The following is a 20,639-nucleotide window of genomic DNA, read 5'->3' as shown; positions in this document are numbered from 1 at the left end:
GCTTTATCTTTCGAGGAACTAGCATCTGCGGGCACAGCTGCGGGCACATCTGGACCTTTATCCTCCGCCAAGCTCTTCCTTCCCGCGTTCGTCCCATTAACACTTTCACTCTGCAATATACAAGATGTGTTTATACAATAATAACCAAAGATCCATTTCAAACAATAATAACCAATGAGTGTCTTCAAACATGAAACAAAATACATATATAAAATCCATACACTATAAACAAAGCACACATGTTCTGACATACAAGAAACAAAGCAAATGCAACTTTTCAGTTCTTATTCTTAAGACTTTGTCTAGTCAATCTCTTGTTGGGAGAGGATTCGTTACTAACCCCGGGTTCGAGCGTCGGTTTAGGTGGAGAGGTAGTGTTTGAGGTGATGTCCTTTTCCGTTTTGTGGTGATACCAACCTTCTTTTCCATAGCTTCCACCCTTTCCGACAGATACTTGATCTCCTTAAGGCACGTCTCAAACCCTTCCCTCATGGCATCAGCTATGTCCTTGAACAAGGTTTTAATATCCTCTTTGGTCAACCCACCAACAGTCGTAGTCACCTCTTCACTAGCCTCTGCAGCTGCCTCTTCACTAGCCTCTGCAGCTGCCTCTTCACTAGCTTCTGCAGGTGCCTCTTTACGAGCTTTGTTCTGAGGTCTTGGACTGTCTTCCTTCACTACCTTTTTCTTCGCTGGACTCACAACCGCCGGCTTTGTATTGACCCAAGTACCGGTGACTTCCCAGCAATCCATGGTCCACTTCCACGGTTTCTTCACAAACATGAGTTTAATTATGTTCTCCGCGAGCGTGTCCTCAACATCAAACTCCCATTCTGGAAACATTTCACCCGTGTCCTTCTGAACAAAGTTGATCACCCTAGTCTGCAGTAAATAGAAGATACGAACTTAGATATTTGACGGATTAAAAAAGATGGAAAGAAAAGACTTCACAGACGACTTATAATTAAGTCGTCTGGAAAGTCTTCCAGCTGGACGACTTAGTAGACGACTTAACCAGACGACTTAGTAGACGACTTATAATTAAGTCGTCTGGAAAGTCTTCCAGCTGGAAGACTTAGTAGAAGACTTATAATTAAGTAGTCTGGATAGTCTTCCCAGACGACTTAATTATAAGGCTTCTACTAAGTCATCCAGCTGGAAGACTTTCCAGACGACTTAATTATAAGTCTTCTACTAAGTCGTCTAATTGGAAGACTTATCAGACGGCTTAATTATAAGTCTTCTGCGAAGTCGTCCAAATTGAAGTAAATACCTGACTGAGGATAGCCTCTTTAAACTGTCTGCGTCCTTTGCGACCCTTGTAAGCCAGTATCGGTGGAGACGGATTGTTTGGGAGAGGATTACCAAAAGTAGCACCCAATTCTGGAAGAGCTGTGTACACCCAGACCTGGAGAGCTTGCGCAAACCCATTAATAGTGTAACAACCCGAAATATCTCTGCCCTTCACAGAGTCCATCAGCACCTTAAACGCAACTCTCCCCCATGGATAATTCTCAAACCGTTCTAGCTCCATCACTAGCCTTGCCAGACTAACCCGTGTAGGGGTTGAATACTTTCTCCCTTCAATGTATCCAGTGAAGATGACAAGGTACGCGAGCCGCTTGCGATCATACCGAGACCACCCTTCGCATCTCTCAAGTGCTGCTATTATCTCCTGAGTAGATGGCCCAGCATCTCCCAAAAAGAAGTCAACTCCTTTGTAACAACAGAGTGAGGTCTCTCAAGGTCCTCGATGTACTCGCAGTTTAGACCAGTGAGGTTTTCAAACTCTAACAGTGAAAACCTTGTAGGTTCTGGACCAACGAGACTCCACAGCTCATACTTCTTCTTTATGTCCAGCTGGAAACCGAGCATGTAGTGAACCAGCCTTGAAGCCCAATCAAATCCCAGTTCTTGGAACTTGATGAAAACTCCCAACTTCGACTCCTTCAGCTCTTCATATTCGTCATCATGAAGAGCTTTCTTTAAAGCAGCATGCAACGTCCAACAAGTATGATACGAAATGCTATGCACTGCGGGGGGGGCTCTTCCCCTAATGTATATATCCTACGGGGGAGTTCTGGCATCTCCATTTTTTTGCCTGCAAAACAATCAAAGACAACCATCTCAAACAATCAAAGACTTATAATTAAGTCGTCTGGCAAGTTTTCCAGCTGAAAGACTTATATTTAAGTCGTCTGGAAAGTCTTCCAACTGGATGACTTTCCAGACGACTTAAATATAAGTCTTCCAAGACTTCCAGTTTTATGTTCATCTGTTCTTCAATCAATGACTCGACAGTAAGAGATATAACTTACCGGCGGCGGAGTTCAACGAGACGCCTCTGAGATAATGCGCGCTAGGGTTTCCTCTCGGATCTTAAATAGAGGAAGCAGCTGTGAGAACGGTGGTGAGAACGACGGTGATAACGGCGGAGAGATAACCGGCGGTGAGAACGATGAGAACGATGGATTAGAGAGAATCAACGGAAATCGCCTTTGAGAGAAACGGCTTTAGGGTTTTCTGATTTTCGATAAACAGTGAAAAAAAAACACCTTATATATGGCCGGTAAATAATCCGGTTATATTTAAAAGTACATTGTAAAATTAAAGGTTTGGTCCGGTTTGGACGACTTACTAGTAAGTCGTCTGTTGAATACTGTACATCAGACGACTTACTAGTAAGTCGTCCCAGACCCTAAATTTAACCCCTAAACTAAATTGACTAAATTAACTAACTAACCACGTTATAAACCCGTAGTTATACTTAAATAGTGTTTACTATACACAGGAATAAACACACTTAGGTAAATTTAAAAGTTTTCAAAAAAACATTTATGCATTCCAAAATCTAACTCTAAGAACACATACAATACTACAACATATGTTGGCAAAACCTAAACCAAAGAATATCATGACTCACTACTTTCACTCATCTATGTTGAAAACAATTAACTTTTGTTATATCTTAATTTATATCTCTTAAAACATATGTTAATTACATGATTTCAATTTTTCACTTATCAAAATATTTTTTACAAAAATTTTAAATTATTTCTAAGTAGAACTAGTCCAGACGACTTACGGGGTTAGAAACGTAAAAAAATTTCGGTTTTTTGTTTGTTCACAAGGGGTTGGTTGTAATTTCAATAGCCTTTTAAGTTACTTTTGCATTTGATTCAAGTTTGGATTTACTTTTGTGTTTGAAATCAAGTTGTGAGTCATATTTGGCAATTTTCCCAAAAACCAATACCAATTATCTCTCTATTAATTTATAGTTGTTATAAAACTTATTTAAACTTTAAATAATTTGATATCATAATTTAAAATTATAAATATAAATATAAATTTAGTATTTGAATTTTTGGATTTGTGATTGATTAAAATATTTAAATAATAAAATTTAAATGAGAATATTTATTTTATTTTGTATTTTGTTATTTATTACTTGGTGATTTGACTTTATTTTGCAAATTTATAATTTGAAATATTATGTATAATTTGGAGTGATATATTTATCTTATAGGAATTATAATCTATTTAAAATTTAAAATTTGATGTTTTATGATATATGTTAATATGAGGTAAGTGATTTAGGGTTAAGGGTTAAGATTTATAATTAATTTTATATTTTGAGTTTTAGAATATAATGGAGTTTAAGTGTAAAATTTATATTATAAATTTGAAAATTTTAGATTTATGACTCTGTATGTAAGGTTTAAGTTTGGAGTTTAGGGTATTAAATTTAGGTTGTAGATTTAAGATTAGTGTTTGAAATTTAGGTTTCATTTAATGATATAAGATTAACAAAATGATTAGATTTGAAATTTAAATAAACAAATTTAAGCTAAATAAAACTAATGATATAAAATTAACAAGATGATTAATGAGTGTATGGTTTGGAATATAGTGTTTTGAGGTGTGTGGTTTAGGGTTTAGGTTATTAGATTTAGGGTGTAGATTTAAGATTTAATTTAAATTTGAGACCGTACATTGAAAAAGATTTAATTTTAGTTTAAATTTAAGATTTAAGTTATACTATCAAAATATTGAAGTTTTAAGGTTTAGCGTAGGGGCTAGGGTTGAAACCTAAAACTTTAATCACAACTCTTAAAACTTAATTATTTTCATAGACTATACATTTTAAAATATCATATTTTATGTAAACAATGATTTTAATGTTTAAAAATAGAGGTTGGAGTTAAAAGATAAATTCAGGGTTTAGGGAATGTTTAGGGTTTAGAACATGAAGTAAAAAAATTATTATTTTTGTTAGATTTATTATTAGTGTTGGATTTTCTTTTTTACGATATTACTTTTGTGTTATCTTTGGATTTTATGGTTAATTATTATCAGTAAGTAAATAACTAAAATAAATTTTCATTGACCATTTTAAACATAATCTTGCTCATTACTCATTAGAAACCAGAAGTGCTCCAACATATAAAAACTACAAATGCCATAATAATATCAATGGCAATCGGACTTCCCCTGCATCTCCAAGGCAACCACTACATTCACTAACTACCATCCGCGAAATATACATACGGCCAAAATAATTCATAAGTTAACAAATATACCAACATATATAAAGACTAATAACTTCCTTAATATTTCCCAAGCTGGACTCAATCGTACCCATACGCTCAGTCTCTTGTGAGCAAGTGATTTTGATTTCAAGCTTTGCTTCAAAGTCTTTCAAAAAGTTAAGCATCACTTCTGGTTGGTAATTGATGGCCAGAACCACTTCATCAACTCCAACTGCTTTAAGCTCATCTGTCTATAAGAACACATGCTTGGTTAAAAACTGAGACAAAAACAATAACAACTAGCGGAACCTAGTTTGGAACAGAAGAATGATCATTAAGTTAACTTTAGCTAAGAATGAGAGGCTTCATCTTGATCAAACTAAACTTCTTTTTTCTTCCTGTGATTGCCAAAGTCAGACTTAAAATTGTAACATAGAGCATAGAGATGGTAACAAAAACAGGGAAAAAAGTATAACTTTAGCCAAGAACAAGGCAAAAAGACAAACTTTAGCCAAGAACAGAGCAAAGGCAGAGACTTTTAACTACCTAGCAGAATTGAAAACTAAGAAAGAAGGGAACAACATTGCAACATCAGCGAAGGTTCTTACACTGGACGCAAAAGTTGCAGGAAGCAATGCAGTTGAACAAAAAAGAAAAGTTGGAGTCTTTATCTATCGAATCACTCACAAGCTTAACTGTGACCTCTTCTTTGAACATCAGTTCCTGGAGTCTCAGTCTTACTCATCAAAACTGAAAGTAGAGAATTTTACGCCTATTCTGAAATACCTCATTGACGACCTAGTCACACAAACACAATTGTGCATGCACATGAATGAAATATAGAAGAGCGGAGAGAAACGAACAGAGGTAAATCTACATCAAACCTTCAATGGCGTCACGGGGAGTCTGGAAACCCAAACCAATGTTCTTCCAGAAACGGTTTCCACCTCTAACATGTTTCTTTCCTTTCCCAGATATCTTCTAGCTGAAACACACACATAATCGTCATCAGAAGGACCAATTCGTAAAGCAAAATGATAAAGCTTCATTCTTTTTTCTTCTTCTTACCTTAAGACGACCTTGGGTTGCTTAAGAAAAGCTGTCTCAGCCTGCAAGAGAGAGAAGAGGATGAGAATATTTGTAAGAAGTATATAAACAAAGAGACAGAGAAAGAAGAAACAGAACCTGTTCAGCCATGGCTACTGGTGCATTCGTCTCTCTTTATCGAATCAGAGGCGTTGGGATCTGAGGAGACGCACGAAGGAGTGAAATTGAGGGGTTTGCGAGGTCTTGCGGAGATGATTATGAGACGTAATCGTCGTTCAAGGAGAGATCGTGGTTTAGGGTTTGGTGGAGACGATGATGATTGATATACAGAGTGCAAAATGGAGGAGTTTGGGAAAGACGAGATCCCATCCTTATGTGGTTTCTTCGATTGGGATGAATAAGATGAAAAGAAAAAACCAAACTGAAGTAGAAGATGGAGGATGAACAGAGAGATTGAAGTAAACAACGAAGAAGAAGACAAAGAAAATGAATTATTATTTTTTTTTTTTTTGAAAGAATACCCTGACTTAGGCAAAAAAAATTATTATTTTTATCAAAATGAAATATTTCGGTGCCAGAATGAAAATTTGCCAAGTGTTTTCGCCTCCAAAATGACATTCTAGCTATACAGAATAGTGATTTTTCGGTTTTTGCTTAATGAAAATCTTCCGTAGCACGATTTTAATGCTACGATAGAGTTGTGCTCTGATTTTTTACACTTTTAGTAACAGTTAGTGAATTCGTGCTACCGCGAACTGCTGCCAATACCCATATTTTTTGTAGTATAAACATATTACAACTACACTGTTAACTTGATAGTAAAAAGATCCAATTTTAGTGTATCATCGATCAACACTGGTCAATAGATGAACCTAGAAAGCGAGAGCCTAGTGGTTCGTTTATAAGTGTTGAGCTCTACAATATCATTCATGCAACTTGTTAGGCATCTATAGGATTATAATTCCGAATTTCTTGAATAAAAACCATAAGTCTAGATATTTCCTTTTAAGCACCAAAACTTCAACCAATCAATCGAGCAATTAGTTGCTCAAACAATTGCAACTTTACATTTAAATCATAAAACCACCTTACTTAACAAATCCAATTAGATTTATTAGGTTTCCTAGCTCCTTGTGGATTCGATCCCTAAGTTCTACAATTGAACCTTTTATTTGAGAGACTAAATTCACTCCTTATGGTAATTTGAGTGGTATCAAATTTGGCGCCGTTGCCGGGGAGATTTGATCACCTATTCGATCTAATTTTGTTAAGTTTCTGACATAAAATGTTTTCTTGGTTTTTCAGGTACATGCCCAGCAGTATCAGAAGCAACAAGGAAACTCAACTGATGTTCTCACCAGATCCTGCAAGTTTGGAGCGTTCAATCCGCAAAGAAGCACGTTCCTCATCGATCGACAGCAACACTTGTTCGCCGCTCGATTTCCGTCAATCACCGTTGACCCAGGCACTAGTCTCGTCGACCGATACTCGCTCACCACCATCGACCGAAGACACTCGTCTTCCGTCGACCAACATCGATCGATTCTTCAGTCCAAACATTGATCGATACTGAGCCGGAAGACATGGTTGCGACATTGATTCTTGTACGTGATGAGAGAGGAGACCTGCATGACCAGGAAGGTCATCTGCGTAATGCAGCAGGTCAGAGGATATATGCTCAGGGGGCTGCAATCTTTGAGTTTGCTACTAATGCTAAAGGCACTACTCTACCTGTAGAGGCTGCTCGACCCAAAACGTTGGCGGACTACAACCGTACATATCATTTCTACGCCAACAGATCAGCCATTTGTCCTCCAATTATTCAGAGGGATTTCGAGTTGAATCCGCAGTACTACACACTCGTGGGACAGACACCCTACTATGGGTTATCTCACGAGCATCCTATGGACCAGATACCATCTGGAGAGGTTCGAGGATCTGATATCTCCTATTAAAGTTGAGGGAGTCTCTGAAGACTACCTCCTATGCAAGCTCTTCAAGTACTCACTTCCTAGAGATGCTTTGCATTGGCTTAAGCAGTTAGTGATACCACTCAAATCACTCTAAGTAGTGATTTATACTCTCTCAAATAAGAGGTCGAGTTGTAGTACTTAGGGATCGAATTCACATGGAGCTAGGGAACCTAAGAAATCTAATATGATTTGTCAAGTTGGATGTTTTAACGGTTTTAAATGTAAATAGCAATTTAGAAATCAAGCAAAGTATTTGCTCAATTGATTGGTTGAGGTTTTGGTGCTTATTAAGGAAATAGCTAGACTTAGGGTTTTTATTCAGGAAAGTTGGGATTACAATCTTACAGATGCCTAATGAGTTGCTTGCGTAATAATGTAAAGCTCAACTACTTGATCAACAAGTCCATCAGCGTTCACAATGTTTGGACTCGTCTATTAACTAGATCTATTAATCTCAACTATCGTATTTTGATCAATAGAAAGTGTCGATCGATAATCCTATAGGGATATCGATCAATGCATATCGATCGATGCACCTTTCGCCCCGTCGATCGATTATTCAAGTATGATATCGATCGACGCGCTCTAGTCAAGCTTTATGCGCGGGTTGAATAATAGCTTACTAAGCTCACTAGATCAGCTCTCGCCTTGCTCATAGCAAGAAACATAGCTCTATTAGAATGTTTTCAGGATGAGATTAAAGCTCTCGCTTTTATCAATCGAATCCAAGGGCAGGTTCTAGGTAGCTAGTCTAGATACGGGAATTAAATCACAATCCTAAAGATGATTATCACAACTCAGCAATCTATAGTTGGGGCTAATCCCTCCTAACTTATTTAAACCCTAAAATCTAACAGAAGAACTAATCAGACATGGCTAAGCAATTCATGACAGCAATTAGGTATAAAAACTGCATTAGAATAGTAAATAGATATCAATGGAGTTTCAATCACAAATATAACTTTGGATCTTCTCTCCAATCTGTCAAAATCCTAGAAAACCTTTGCTGTAAAACTAGTAAAATAATAAAGCACACTTTGCCTCTAACATGGTGGCAAAGCTTATATAGTTAGGTTAACACTCGTCAGGGGTAATCTTGTAAATTGGTGAAGACTTGGGTTTCAAGTCAGCTGTGAAAAAACGGACTTTCTGCGCGCTTCGCTATAGATCGACATCACAATGTTAAAATCGACCGATTACTTCTCTTCAATATAGACCGATTGTCGAGCTCGATGGTCATCTCGGGTGCTTGCTCTAAATATCTCCAAAATGCTCCAAAATCATCACTTCTTTCCAAATCACTCATGATCTTATAAATATAGTAAATAGACTCTATAATATAATCATTATTAGTAAAAACACCTATAAAACCATGGGTAAAAGTAGGTCAAATCCATGGTCTATTAACTCCCCCAGACTTACCCTTTTTCTTGTCCTCAAGCAAAACAGACAGGTAGTCTCTCTTAGAGAGGTTTGAAAACAGCAGGGACTCGCATGATTTAAAACTTAGAATCTTTAACCTCTACAATATTGCATCCACATCTAAATAGTCATAATCACAAAAGCACATCATACCATATCCTAGCTTAGCAACCAATTTCATCTAGCCAACAACTTAGCAAATCTTATTTGACATTCCCCTCTACCAACCTCATTCTTAGCATAAATAAAAGTGCAGGCTTTACCTTGGGGGTATCGATCACAGGATGCAAGAATTTTCAAACAAGTAGCTGGACCTGCAGGTAAATATTATTCCTATCCTCTCTCTGTACTAATTTTTTCTCTTAGTCAAAATCTGCTTTTATTTGCAAGATTATTGACTTAGATTGGACAGGCTTCCATGAATCAAGACTTAATGGTGGTTGCCACTAAGTCCTGTTCACTTCTTTTTGACCTATATCCAAGAATTCATATGAATCGAGCCTTGAAAATTGCCGCCACCAAGTCTCGTTCGAATTCTTTTTCTGTTGGAATCCTTATGAAGCAAGCCTTAATGGTTGTAGCCACCTAGTCATGTTCGGATTCCACCTAATAAATCTCTAATAGATCTAATATTATAGAAACTATTTTTTTTATATCTATCTATAATTTCGAAAATGGAGAGAGAAAGGGTGATTAATCTATCTACACAAGGCTTTACCTTCCAGACTTGTTTGAAGAATCCGATCCCATGTATACCAAGCCCCAAGACAAGCAGTTGTGTCAAGTTTAGTGTTGGAGGTCAGCTTTGGTTCCTTCAGACAATCTCAGCAAGTGTGAATAGTTGATAGGTTGATCCACTTTAGTATCTTTAGTACTATTTGCAATCAGTAAATCTAGAATGGTGCTAAAGAGTGGTTAGATAACAAGCAAAATCTATAAGTTCATTATCCCCTTCTTGACTCAATAAAACTTTTTGAAAAACATTTTTTTTAATAAGACTCATAAATAGATAACTATCACTAGACCTCCCCCCAGACTTAAACTATACTGTTCCCAGTGTAAATTCAATAGGAGTTATGGTGAGAAATAAATCATATGGACTCAATTTAACAAGTTAGAACGATATACCAGACCGGAATGGATGTCGACCGATGTAGGGTTGTTGATGTCGGTCGAGGCAGGTTCGTCAATGTCGATCGATGTCGACAGTGTCTCGTCGGTCGATACGCACAGCAATCGTCTACTTAGATCTTTTTTTAACCTGCAATAATGAAAAACCAACTTAAATAGTATATCAATAAAAACTAGATAAATATTACCTAATACTAGGTTGCCTCCCACTCAGCGCTTTGTTATAGTCGTATAGCTTGACTTTGGAGGTGATTGGGCTAGTAATGTTGAAAACTGGAACTTGTTGGAAAACAAGTGTCCATCTCTTCCTTGCGCTTGTTGAACCATGTACCAGTTGCTTCATCTCCTCTGCGTCATTTTTCCTTCATTGTTGCAGTTGTGTTTTCCATTCTCTGCAATTTCTCTTCAAGATTCTCAATGTTAAACTGAAGTCTTCTAAGTGTGGCCTACGTGTCAGCTGAGATCTCCTCTCCATGGTGATGTGTGTCAGACATGTCTGATTTCACCTTTGGTACTAGTCGGCCTCGGTTTGTAGCTTCATCGACTGATGTCCGTTGATGAATGTCAGTTGATTTGTTGTTGCATCTGTCGATCGATGCGGATGCTTCTGGTCGACGGGCAATGTAACTCTGAATCTCCACTAATTCCCTTTTCATCTCTTCAATCTTGGAGGTTAAAGCACTAATGCTAAGATCCATTGGGAAGTAGACGTCATCACATCTCCTATCAAGCCTCTCGTCTGTAGTTTCCAGAACTCTGCAGATCTCTTCTACCAACTGATCTATCTCTTCTCTAGTGTGAAAGTTCCGTGGTGGCTGCATCGGATGTGTGTGTGGAGGAATGATGTCGATCAATGCCGGTAAGCGTGGGTCGATCGATGTTGGTGAGCGACAATCGATCGATGCATGATGACGTCTGTCGATCGATGTCTAGCGAGAAGCTTCGGTTGCTTTCTGAATTCTGGCTATGTCTTGCCTCATCTCCTCCATGCAAGTGGTTAACCAACCGATGGTATCGTTTAGTGGATGGTAGACACCATCAAGCTTCATCTGAAAGGCTTCTTTGTTGTTCTCTTGTTCTCCACAGACTCCATAGAACATCTCATTGATCTCATCCTTGGTGTAGATCTCTGGTACCAGCTTGGTCTGTGTGAAAAAAGTAGCATGCTCAGGAAGACATATCTAGCTTGGCTCATCTTCCGAAGCTCTTGCCAAAAGTTTTCTGATGTTCACCTTAGATATACCGATTATGTGACCATCCATGCCTCTTGCACATCCCTGATCATCTCTTTAGATTCCATACTCGTCATTTCTTCCCAGGAGAACTTTCAGTTACCATAGAGATCAAAAGCTCTTCTGTCGAACTCGTGATGTCTGTCGACCGATACTGGGACGGTAACGTCGATCGATGGTCGACTAGGATGGCGAGATTTATGTGTAAAGATGTTGTCTATGCCACCAGCTGTGTCATAAAAATCCTTTGTAACCTTCTGTTCTGGATTGCTGCGGTGATGCATGAACAGATTGTCTGCGCCATTGGCTGTCTGAAGTATATCTGTGATGTCTTCTCAAGATACGTGTAGGGTGCGGCCGTTTATTGCTCTTGCATAGCCATCTGGGTCCCTGAAAATACCAAATTCGTCTGGAATTAGATACTCGTCATCAAGTTTATCTTTTACTCTTACAGTGGCTTTTGGTATTGGACGGTTGTCGATTGATGTTGCATTGCTGATGTCGATCGATTGTTGGTGATGAGTGTCGATCGATGGGCGGATTACTCTGTCGATCGAATGGCTTGTTCGTGTTCTTCCCCAAGTAGCATCTCCGTGACAGATTTCATTGTGTTTCTGCATGTTGAGTTGCTTTTCATCATACAGATCATTGGGGATTTCTGCTGGTGCATCATTTACTACCATAATTGGGTTGTAGTAGTCGTTATCCCTATCGTCTGGACTACTGTCGATCGATTCTTTATGTCGTCTGTCGGTCGATATATGATGGCTATTGTCGATCGATGTTGCTGTGTGAGTTTCGATCGACGTTGTTGTGTGAGTTTCGATCGATGCCGAGTAATCTGTCTCGTATTCCACTCCACAGTGGTAAGCTGCAATGATTCCTGGATCATTGATTCATCTGGAGAGCGTCTGTGACTTCTTGACTGGAATGGGGTCATACTGGGTATCAGGATCTATGAATGTTAGACACAACTGGTTGGTTTGCAAGTTGCACACTGCTCCTACTGTTGACAAGAAGGCTCTCACAAGCAATAGAGAAGAGTTCCAGTTTAACTTGATGTCTAGGACATGGAAATCAACTGGAACTAGGGCATTACCTATCTGCTCCTCTAGGTCTTTCACAATCCCTCCTGAATTCTTCTGAGAGCAGTCCACAAAAGTGAACAGCTCGTTGGAAAGCTCCACCTGCAGAACCAGATGGTCTGCCATAACCCTAGGTAGGATGCTGACTGATTGCTCCTGTGTCGCACAAAGCATATTGGAATTCAATACCCTTCATTGTGCATGGTATTGCAAACTGCCCATGATCGCTCTTCTTCTTCAGTGTAATCCTCTTCCTCATCTTTTCTCTAGCTTCACAGAACATTCTTCTGATGTCTTCTTCTTTCTCCCTTGTCTCTCTGAAGAACATCCACAATTTGTGAGTGTAATAAGCATCCTAGAATGTCTTATCTATAGGAATCCTGAAAATTCTCTTCTGAAAACTTTCCTTTTCCTTATCATTGGCCCCCCTTCCTCAGATGCTTCTCCACTTTTCCTTTTCTTTTCCATAGGGTTTTTTCCCATAGGAACTCTATCGATTTCCATCGAATCCTCTCCATCATCTGAAGGTGTACTGACGGTCTTTTGTGGGTTTTCTGAAGGTTTAGGTTTGGGCCTGAGTGCATTCAGACGTGCCACATCTATCTTCGGCATCTGCATTCGGTACGTAATAGGTGCTCATCGATCGGTGGGAGCTGGAGGTTGTCGATCGATGTCGACATCCATTTGTCGATCGAAAGTTGGTTCTCCATGTCGATCGATGGAGGTGTCAGCTTGTCGAGCGATTCATACATTGTCAGGGCTGGGCGGATGTGGGTGTTTTGCTGCGAACTCCTCGTGAGTCAGAATCCTCACGGCATTGCAAGATGCGGATGACTCCGTTAGTGTCATCGATCGATTCTCTGGAGATCCTGTCGATCGATTCGGACTGGGGTTTGTCGATCAATTTGCATGGTCGGACGTTGATCGACACCAGTGCGATCCGCCGAAGCTCATCAGGCTGTCTACTTCGAAATCTCCTTCCTGCAGCTTCTCCTTCTTCACCACTTGCCAGAAATCATCCTCAATGATGGCATTCACGTGGTGTTTCATCACATCATCTCCTACCCCTCTTGTTAAGGCTTTCTGCCTCTTAAGAGCTTCTCCTGTCTGAACAACTTGTGTCTCCAACTTCTTCACATGAGTGCTCAAATTGTCAAACTTTGTGTACAGGTTGGTGTAGATGGAGTCAATCTTTCCATTGAAGTCCACTATCATGCGCTGCTGTGTCTCAAGAACCCTCTCAAGCATCTCCTCAATCTTGCTCTCCTGAGTAGGCGGCGGTGGCTTCTGGTAGTAGAAACTTCAAAAATTCCTATTGTTGTTGTAGGGTTTCTGGTACTGCGAACTCTGGTTGAAATTTCCCCTATTTCCATAGGAATTTCTGTTTCCACACTGGTTTCCAGACCCTTGGAAACCTGTTCCACAAATGAAGTTCACTTCTTCTTCTTCTTCTCTACCCTCTATCTCTACAGCTTCTGCATCTTCGACCAAGCAGACTTACTTTCTGAGAAGCTTGTGAACACTGTCCAGCTTTGCCTTTACCTCATCCATCTGATCATTCCCAAGAATGGTGGCAGACTTCCTCCTCTCAAAATCAGTGTTCTTGGTGCTGTTGCTAGATGCTAGGTTTTCAATGACCTTTACTGCCTCTCCTGGATTCCTGGTGTTGAAGTTCCCATTGCTGGAAGCATTAAGAGCCATCTGGTACTGCACCATGATGCCTCTGTAGAAAGTACTGAGCAGATGTACTTCATTGAATCCATGGTGTGGACAGTCTCTCTCATAAGACTTGAATCTGATCCAAGAGCCTTTGAATGATTCTGCAGGCTTCTGAGTGAATGTAGCAATCTTGCTCCTCAAGTCTTCAGCGCGTGCTTCATCAAAGTAATTGCATAGGAATGCATTCTTGATATCGCTCCAGGATGTGAGAGATCCTGGTGGTAGCTGCTTAAACCAGTGCAAAGCTTCTCCAGAAAGTGAGAACTTGAAGAGTTTGCATAAAAGGTAATCTTCAGGGACTCCCTTGACTTTAATAGCAGAAATCAGATCCTCGAACCTCTCTAGATGGTCCACAGGATGCTCGTGAGATAATTCATGGTAGGGTATCTGTCCCACGAGGGTGTAGTATTGCGCCTTCAGCTCATAATCCCTCTAAATAGTGGGAGGACGAATGGCTGATCTGTTGGTGTAGAACTGATCTGGACGGTTGTAGTCCGCCAACGTCTTAGGTTGTGCAGCTTCATCAGACTCAAGGATTGCAGCCCCCTGAGCGTCTATCCTCTTACCTGCTGCATTACGCAGATGACCTTCCTGGTCATCCAGGTCCCCATTTTTGTCTCGTACAAGTATCAGAGTAGCAACCATGTCTCGCGGTTCAGTATCAATCGATGTCGTGTCAGGATTATCAATCGATATCGGATGGAGGATGTCGGTCGATGGAAGATGAGTGTCTTCGGTCGATGGTGGTGAGCGAGTATCGGTCGACGGGACTTGTGTCTGGGTCGACGGTGGTTGAGCGAAATCGAGCGACGAACTGGTGTTGTTGTCGATCGATGAGGAGCGTGCTTCTTTGCGAATTGTACGCTCCAAACTTGCAGGATCTGGTGAGAATAGTAGTTGGGTTTCCATGTTGCTTCTGGTACTGCTGGGCATGTACCTGAAAATCCAAGAAAAATTTTTATGTCAAAACTCAACAAATATTAAATTAAACAGGGGATCAAAGCTCCCCGGCAACGGCGCCAAATTTGATACCACTCAAATTACCCTAATGAGTGATTTATACTCTCTCAAATAAGAGGTTGAGTTGTAGTACTCAGGGATAAAATTCACATGGAGCTAGGAAACCTATGAAATCTAATATGATTTGTCAAGTCGGATGTTTTAACGGTTTTAAATGTAAATAGGAATTTAGAAATCAAGCAAAGTATTTGCTGAATTCATTGGTTGAGGTTTTGGTGCTTATTAAAGAAATAACTAGACTTAGGGATTTTATTCAGGAAAGTTGGGATTATAATCCTACAGATGCCTAATGAGTTGCTTGCATGATAATGTAAAGCTTAACTACTTGATCAAAAAGTCCATCAGCGTTCGCAATGTTTGGTCTCGTCTATTAACTAGATCTATTGATCTCAACAGTCGTATTTTGATCAATAGAAAGTGTCGATAGATAATCCTATAGGGATATCGATCGATGCACCTTTTGCCCTGTCGATTGATTATTCAAGTGTGATATCGATCGACGTGCTCTAGTTAAGCTTTATGCGTGGGTTGAATAATAGCTTACTAAGCTCACTAGATCAGCTCTCGCCTTGCTCATAGCAAGAAACAAAGCTCTATTAGAATGTTTTCAGGATAAGATTAAAGCTCTTGCTTTTATCAATTGAATCCAAGGGCAGGTTCTAGGTAGCTAATCTAGATACGAGCATTAAATAACAATCATAAAGATGATTATCACAACTCAGCAATCTTTAGTTGGGGCTAATCCCTCCTAACCTATTTAAACCCTAAAATCTAACAGAAGAACTACTCAGACATGCCTAAGCAATTCATGACATCAATTAGGTATAAAAATTGCATTAGAATAGTAAATAGATATCAATGGAGTTCCAATCACAAACATAACTTTGGATCTTCTCTCCAATCTATCAAAATCCTAGAAAACCTTTGCTGTAAAACTAGTAAAATAATAAAGCACAATTTGCCTCTAACATGGTGGCAAAGCTTATATAGTTAGGTTAAAACTCGTCAGGGGTAATCTTGTAAATTGGTGAAGACTTGGGCTTCATGTCGTTTGTGACAAAACGGGCTTTCTGCCGGCTTCGCTATCGATCGACATCACAATGTTAACATCGATCGATTACTTCTCTTCAATATCGACCGATTGTCGAGCTCGGTGGTCATCTCGGGTGCTTGCTCTAAATATCTCCAAAATGCTCCAAAATCGTCACATATCTCCAAATCACTCATGATCTTATAAATATAGTAAGTATACTCTATAATATAATAATTATTAGTAAAAACACATATAAACCATGGGTAAAAGTAGGTCAAATCCATGGTCTATCAGTTAGCACCAGGATCTCTCACATCTTGGAGCGACATAAAAAATGCATTCTTATGCAATTTCTTTGATGAAGCACTTGCTGAAGACTTGAGGAGCAAGATTGCTACATTCATTCAGGAGCCTGCAGAATCATTCAGAAGCTCTCGGATCAGATTCAAGTCTTATCAGAGAGACTGTCCACACCATGGATTCAATGAAGTACAACTGCTCAGTACTTTCTACAGAGGCATCGCGGTGCAGTACCAAATGGCTCTTGATGCTTCCAGCAATGGGAACTTCAACACCAGAAATCCAGAGGAGCCTGTGAAAGTCATTGAGAACTTAGCATCTAGCAGCAGCACCAAGAACACTGACTTTGAGAGGAAGAGGTCTGCCACCATCCTTGGGAATGATCAGATGGATGAAGTGAAGGCAAAGCTAGACAGTGTTCACAAGCTTCTCAGGAAGCAGGTCTATTTGGTTGAAGATGCAGAGGCTGTACACACAGATGGTAGAGCAGAGGAAGAAGAAGAGGTGAACTTCATTGGTGGAACTGGATTCCAGGTTCTGGAAACCAGGGTGGAAACAGAAACTCCTATGAAAATAAGGGTAATTTCAACCAGAGTTCACAACACCAGAAACCCTACAACAACAACTACAACAACAACAGAAGTTATGGAAATTCCTACTACCAGACGCCACTGCCGCCAACTTAAGAGAGCAAGATTGAAGAGATGCTTGATAGGGTTCTTGAGGGACAACAGCGCATGACAGTGGACTTCAATGGGAAGATTGATTCTGTCTATACCAACCTGAACACAAAGTTTGAAACTTTGAGTACTCATGTGAAGAAGCTGGAGATGCAGGTTGTTCAGACATGAGAAGGTGTTAAGAAGCATGAAGCCTTGACAAGAGGGGTAGTAGATGATGTGATGAAGCACCACGTGAATGCCATCATTGGGGATGATTTCTGGAAGATGGTGAAGGAACAGAAGCTGCAAGAAGGAGATTTTGAAGTAGAAAGTATGATGAGTTTCGGCAGATCGCACTGGTGTCGATCGACGCCAGACTTTGAACATCGATCGACGGATGTCAATTCAAATCGATCGACAGGATCTCCAGAGCATCGATCGATGACACCTACGGAGTCAATCGCATCTTGCAATGCCATGAGGATTCTGACTCACGAGGAGTTCGCATCAAAACACCAACATCTGCCCAGCCCTGTTTACTCATCGTAAGAATCGATCGCCAGGATGATACTCCCATCGATTGACAAACAGATGCCGACATCGATTGACAAACGGATGCCGACATCGATCGACAACCTCCAGCGTCCATCGATCAACGAGCACCTCTTACGTACCGAGTGTACATGCCAAAGATAGATGTTGCACGTCTTAATGCACTAAGACCCAAACCCAAATCTTTTGTTAGGATAGCTTAAGATGATGGAGAAGATCCGTTAGAAGTTGATAGGGTTCCTACGGGAAGAACCCTAAGGAAAAGAAAGGAAAAAGTGAAGAAACATCTGAAGAGTGGGGCTAATGAAAAGGAAAAGGAAAGTTTCCGAAAAAGAGTTTTCAGGATTCCTTTAGAAAAACCATTCGAGGAAGCCTATTTTACCCACAGATTGTGGATGTTCTTCAGAGAAAAAAGGGAGATTGAGGAAGACATCAAGAGAATGTTTTGTGAAGCTAGAGAAAAGATGAGGAAGAGGATTACACTTAAGAAGAAGAGTGATCCTGGGCAATTTCAATACCATGTACGGCGAAGGGCATTGAGTTCCCACATGCCTTGTGCGACACATGAGCATCAGTCAGCATCGTACCTAGGGTTATGGCAGACCATCTGGGTCTGCAGGTGGAGTCCTCCAAGGAATTTTTCACTTTTGTGGATTGTTCTCAGAAAAACTCAGGAGGGATTGTGTGAGACATAGAGGTGCAGATTTGTAATGCCCTAATTCCAGTTGACTTCCATGTCTTGGATATCAAGCTAAACTGGAACTCGTCTCTATTACTTGGGAGAGCTTTCTTGTTAACAGTAGGAGCAGTGTGTAACCTGCAATCCAATCAGTTGTGCTTGACGCTCATACACCCTCATACCTATTACAACCCTATTCCAGTCAAGAAGCCACAAACGTCCTCCAGAAGAATTAATGATCCAGGAATCATTGCAGCTTGCCACTGTGGAGCGGAGTACGAGACAGAATACTCGGCGTCGAGCGAAACTCACACTGCAACATCGATCGACAGTGCCCAACAGAAATCGAGCGACACACCAAAGAAATAATCGGTCGACAGTAGTCCAGAAGATTGGGAGAACGACTACTATAATCCCTTCATGGCAGTAAACGATGCACCACCTGAGACTCGCAATGATTTGTATGATCAAGAGTACAAAAATAAAGGAATTCTAGTCTACAAATTTTGCCCTCTAAGACCAGAAATTCAGGCACAAGTGGAAACAAATTCACTTCTTGCAGAAGCCTATGGAAAAGGAACTAGCTCCAGCCGAATCAGTGAAACAGACAGACGAGCGGCGATCGACATAGAGATATATGATTCGATCGACAGAGCAAAGTAGAAACGTTCGATGTTAACATCCCACCGTCGATCGACAAACATTCAAAATTCGGCAGAAGAGCTTTTGACCTTTTTGGAACCAAAAAATTCTACTGGGAAGAGAAAGATGAGTATGAAGTCTACAGAGATGATCAGGGATATGGAAGAGATGTGGATGGACACATCATTAATGTGTCTAAGGAGGAGATCATAAAGCTAATGGAAAGAGCTTCGAGAGATGAGCACAGCTACATATGTCTTCTAGAACATGCTAGCTCATTCACACAAACCAAGCTGGTACCAGAGATCTACACCAAGGACGAGATTAATGAGATGTTCTATGGAGTATGTGGAGCCCAAGAGAAGTATGAAGGTGATTTCCATATGAAGCATGATGGTGTCTACCATCCACTGAATGATAGAATCGGTTGGTTGACTACATGCATGGAAGAGATGAAGCAATACACAGCCAGAATTTAGCGTGCGACCGACGTTTCTCACCCTACATCGATCAACATAAGTCAACAAGCATCGATCGATATTCACTTACCAAAATCGATCGACCACCTCTTACCAGCATTGGTCAACGAAAATCCACCATACTCACATACGATGAAGTCTCAGCAAGATCTTCACACCAAGGAAGAGATAGATCAGTTGGTAGAAGGGATCTACAGAGCTCTGGAAACTACGGAAGAGAGGCTTGATAGGAGATGTGATGACACTATTTCCCAATGAATCTTAGCATTAGTGCTTTGACTTCAAAGATTGAAGCTATACAAGGGGAAATAGTGGAGAAGCATCCGCATCGATCGAAAGACGCAATAACAAATCGACCGACATTTGTAGACAGACATCGGTCGACGATGCTACAAACCGAGGACGGCTAGTACCAAAGGTGACATCAGATATGTCTGACACACATTACCATGGAGAGGAGATCTCAGCTGACACTTACACTACACCCAGAAGACATCAGTTCAACCTTGAGAGTCTTGGAGATAGATTGTAGAAGATGGAAAACACAACTGCAACAATGATGGAAAAATGGCGCATAGGGGATGAAGCAATGCGAGACTTCACTGGTACATGGTTCAACAAGCGCAGAGAATAGATAGACACTTGTTTTCCAACAAGTTCGATTTTTCAACACTACTAGCCAAATCACCTCCAAAGTTAAGCTACTTGACTATAACAAAGCGCTGAGTGGGAGGCAACCCACTATTAGGTAATATTGATATTGGTTTTTATTTATCTAGTATTGAAATTGGTTTTTACTTATTGCAGGTCATAAACATAAAAAAAAAAATAGATCCGAGTAGACGATTGCCGTGAGTATCGACCGACGAGACACTGCCGACATATCGATATAGCTTCACTTGCCGGGTCCGATATCAACATCCTAACATCGGTTGACATCTATTCTGGTCTGGTATATTGTTCTAACTTGTTACATTGAGTCCTTATCACCATAACTCCGACTGAATTTACACTAGTGACATTGTAGTTTAAGTCTGAGGGGAGGTTTATTGATAGTAGTTTATTTATGAGTCTTATTGAAATGTTTTCAAAAAAAAAAAGATTTTATTGAGCAAGAAGTGGATAATGAATTTA

The 20,639-nt window shown here is 40.1% G+C and overlaps 1 long non-coding RNA gene and 1 pseudogene across 2 annotated transcripts; one reads left to right on the top strand and one right to left on the bottom strand.

Moving 5' to 3' along the window:
• LOC125590458 overlaps positions 1-20,639 on the top strand; it is a 124,120-nt pseudogene that overhangs the window by 53,825 nt on the left and 49,656 nt on the right.
• On the bottom strand, positions 4,365-6,095 carry LOC106402586. Of its 2 annotated transcripts, none has more exons than XR_001280741.3 (4): positions 5,715-6,095; positions 5,598-5,638; positions 5,217-5,514; positions 4,365-4,780 (listed from the first exon to the last, which is right to left on the bottom strand). It is a non-coding gene; the product is annotated as an uncharacterized LOC106402586 (long non-coding RNA). The 2 variants fall into 2 exon arrangements; XR_001280742.3 differs by having other exon boundaries at positions 5,138-5,514; positions 5,715-6,081.

This window comes from Brassica napus, chromosome C7 (assembly GCF_020379485.1).
Source record: "Brassica napus cultivar Da-Ae chromosome C7, Da-Ae, whole genome shotgun sequence".
NCBI lineage: Eukaryota > Viridiplantae > Streptophyta > Magnoliopsida > Brassicales > Brassicaceae > Brassica > Brassica napus.
Note: the sequence above shows the minus strand (reverse complement) of the source record. Positions and strands in the feature narration are given on the sequence as shown.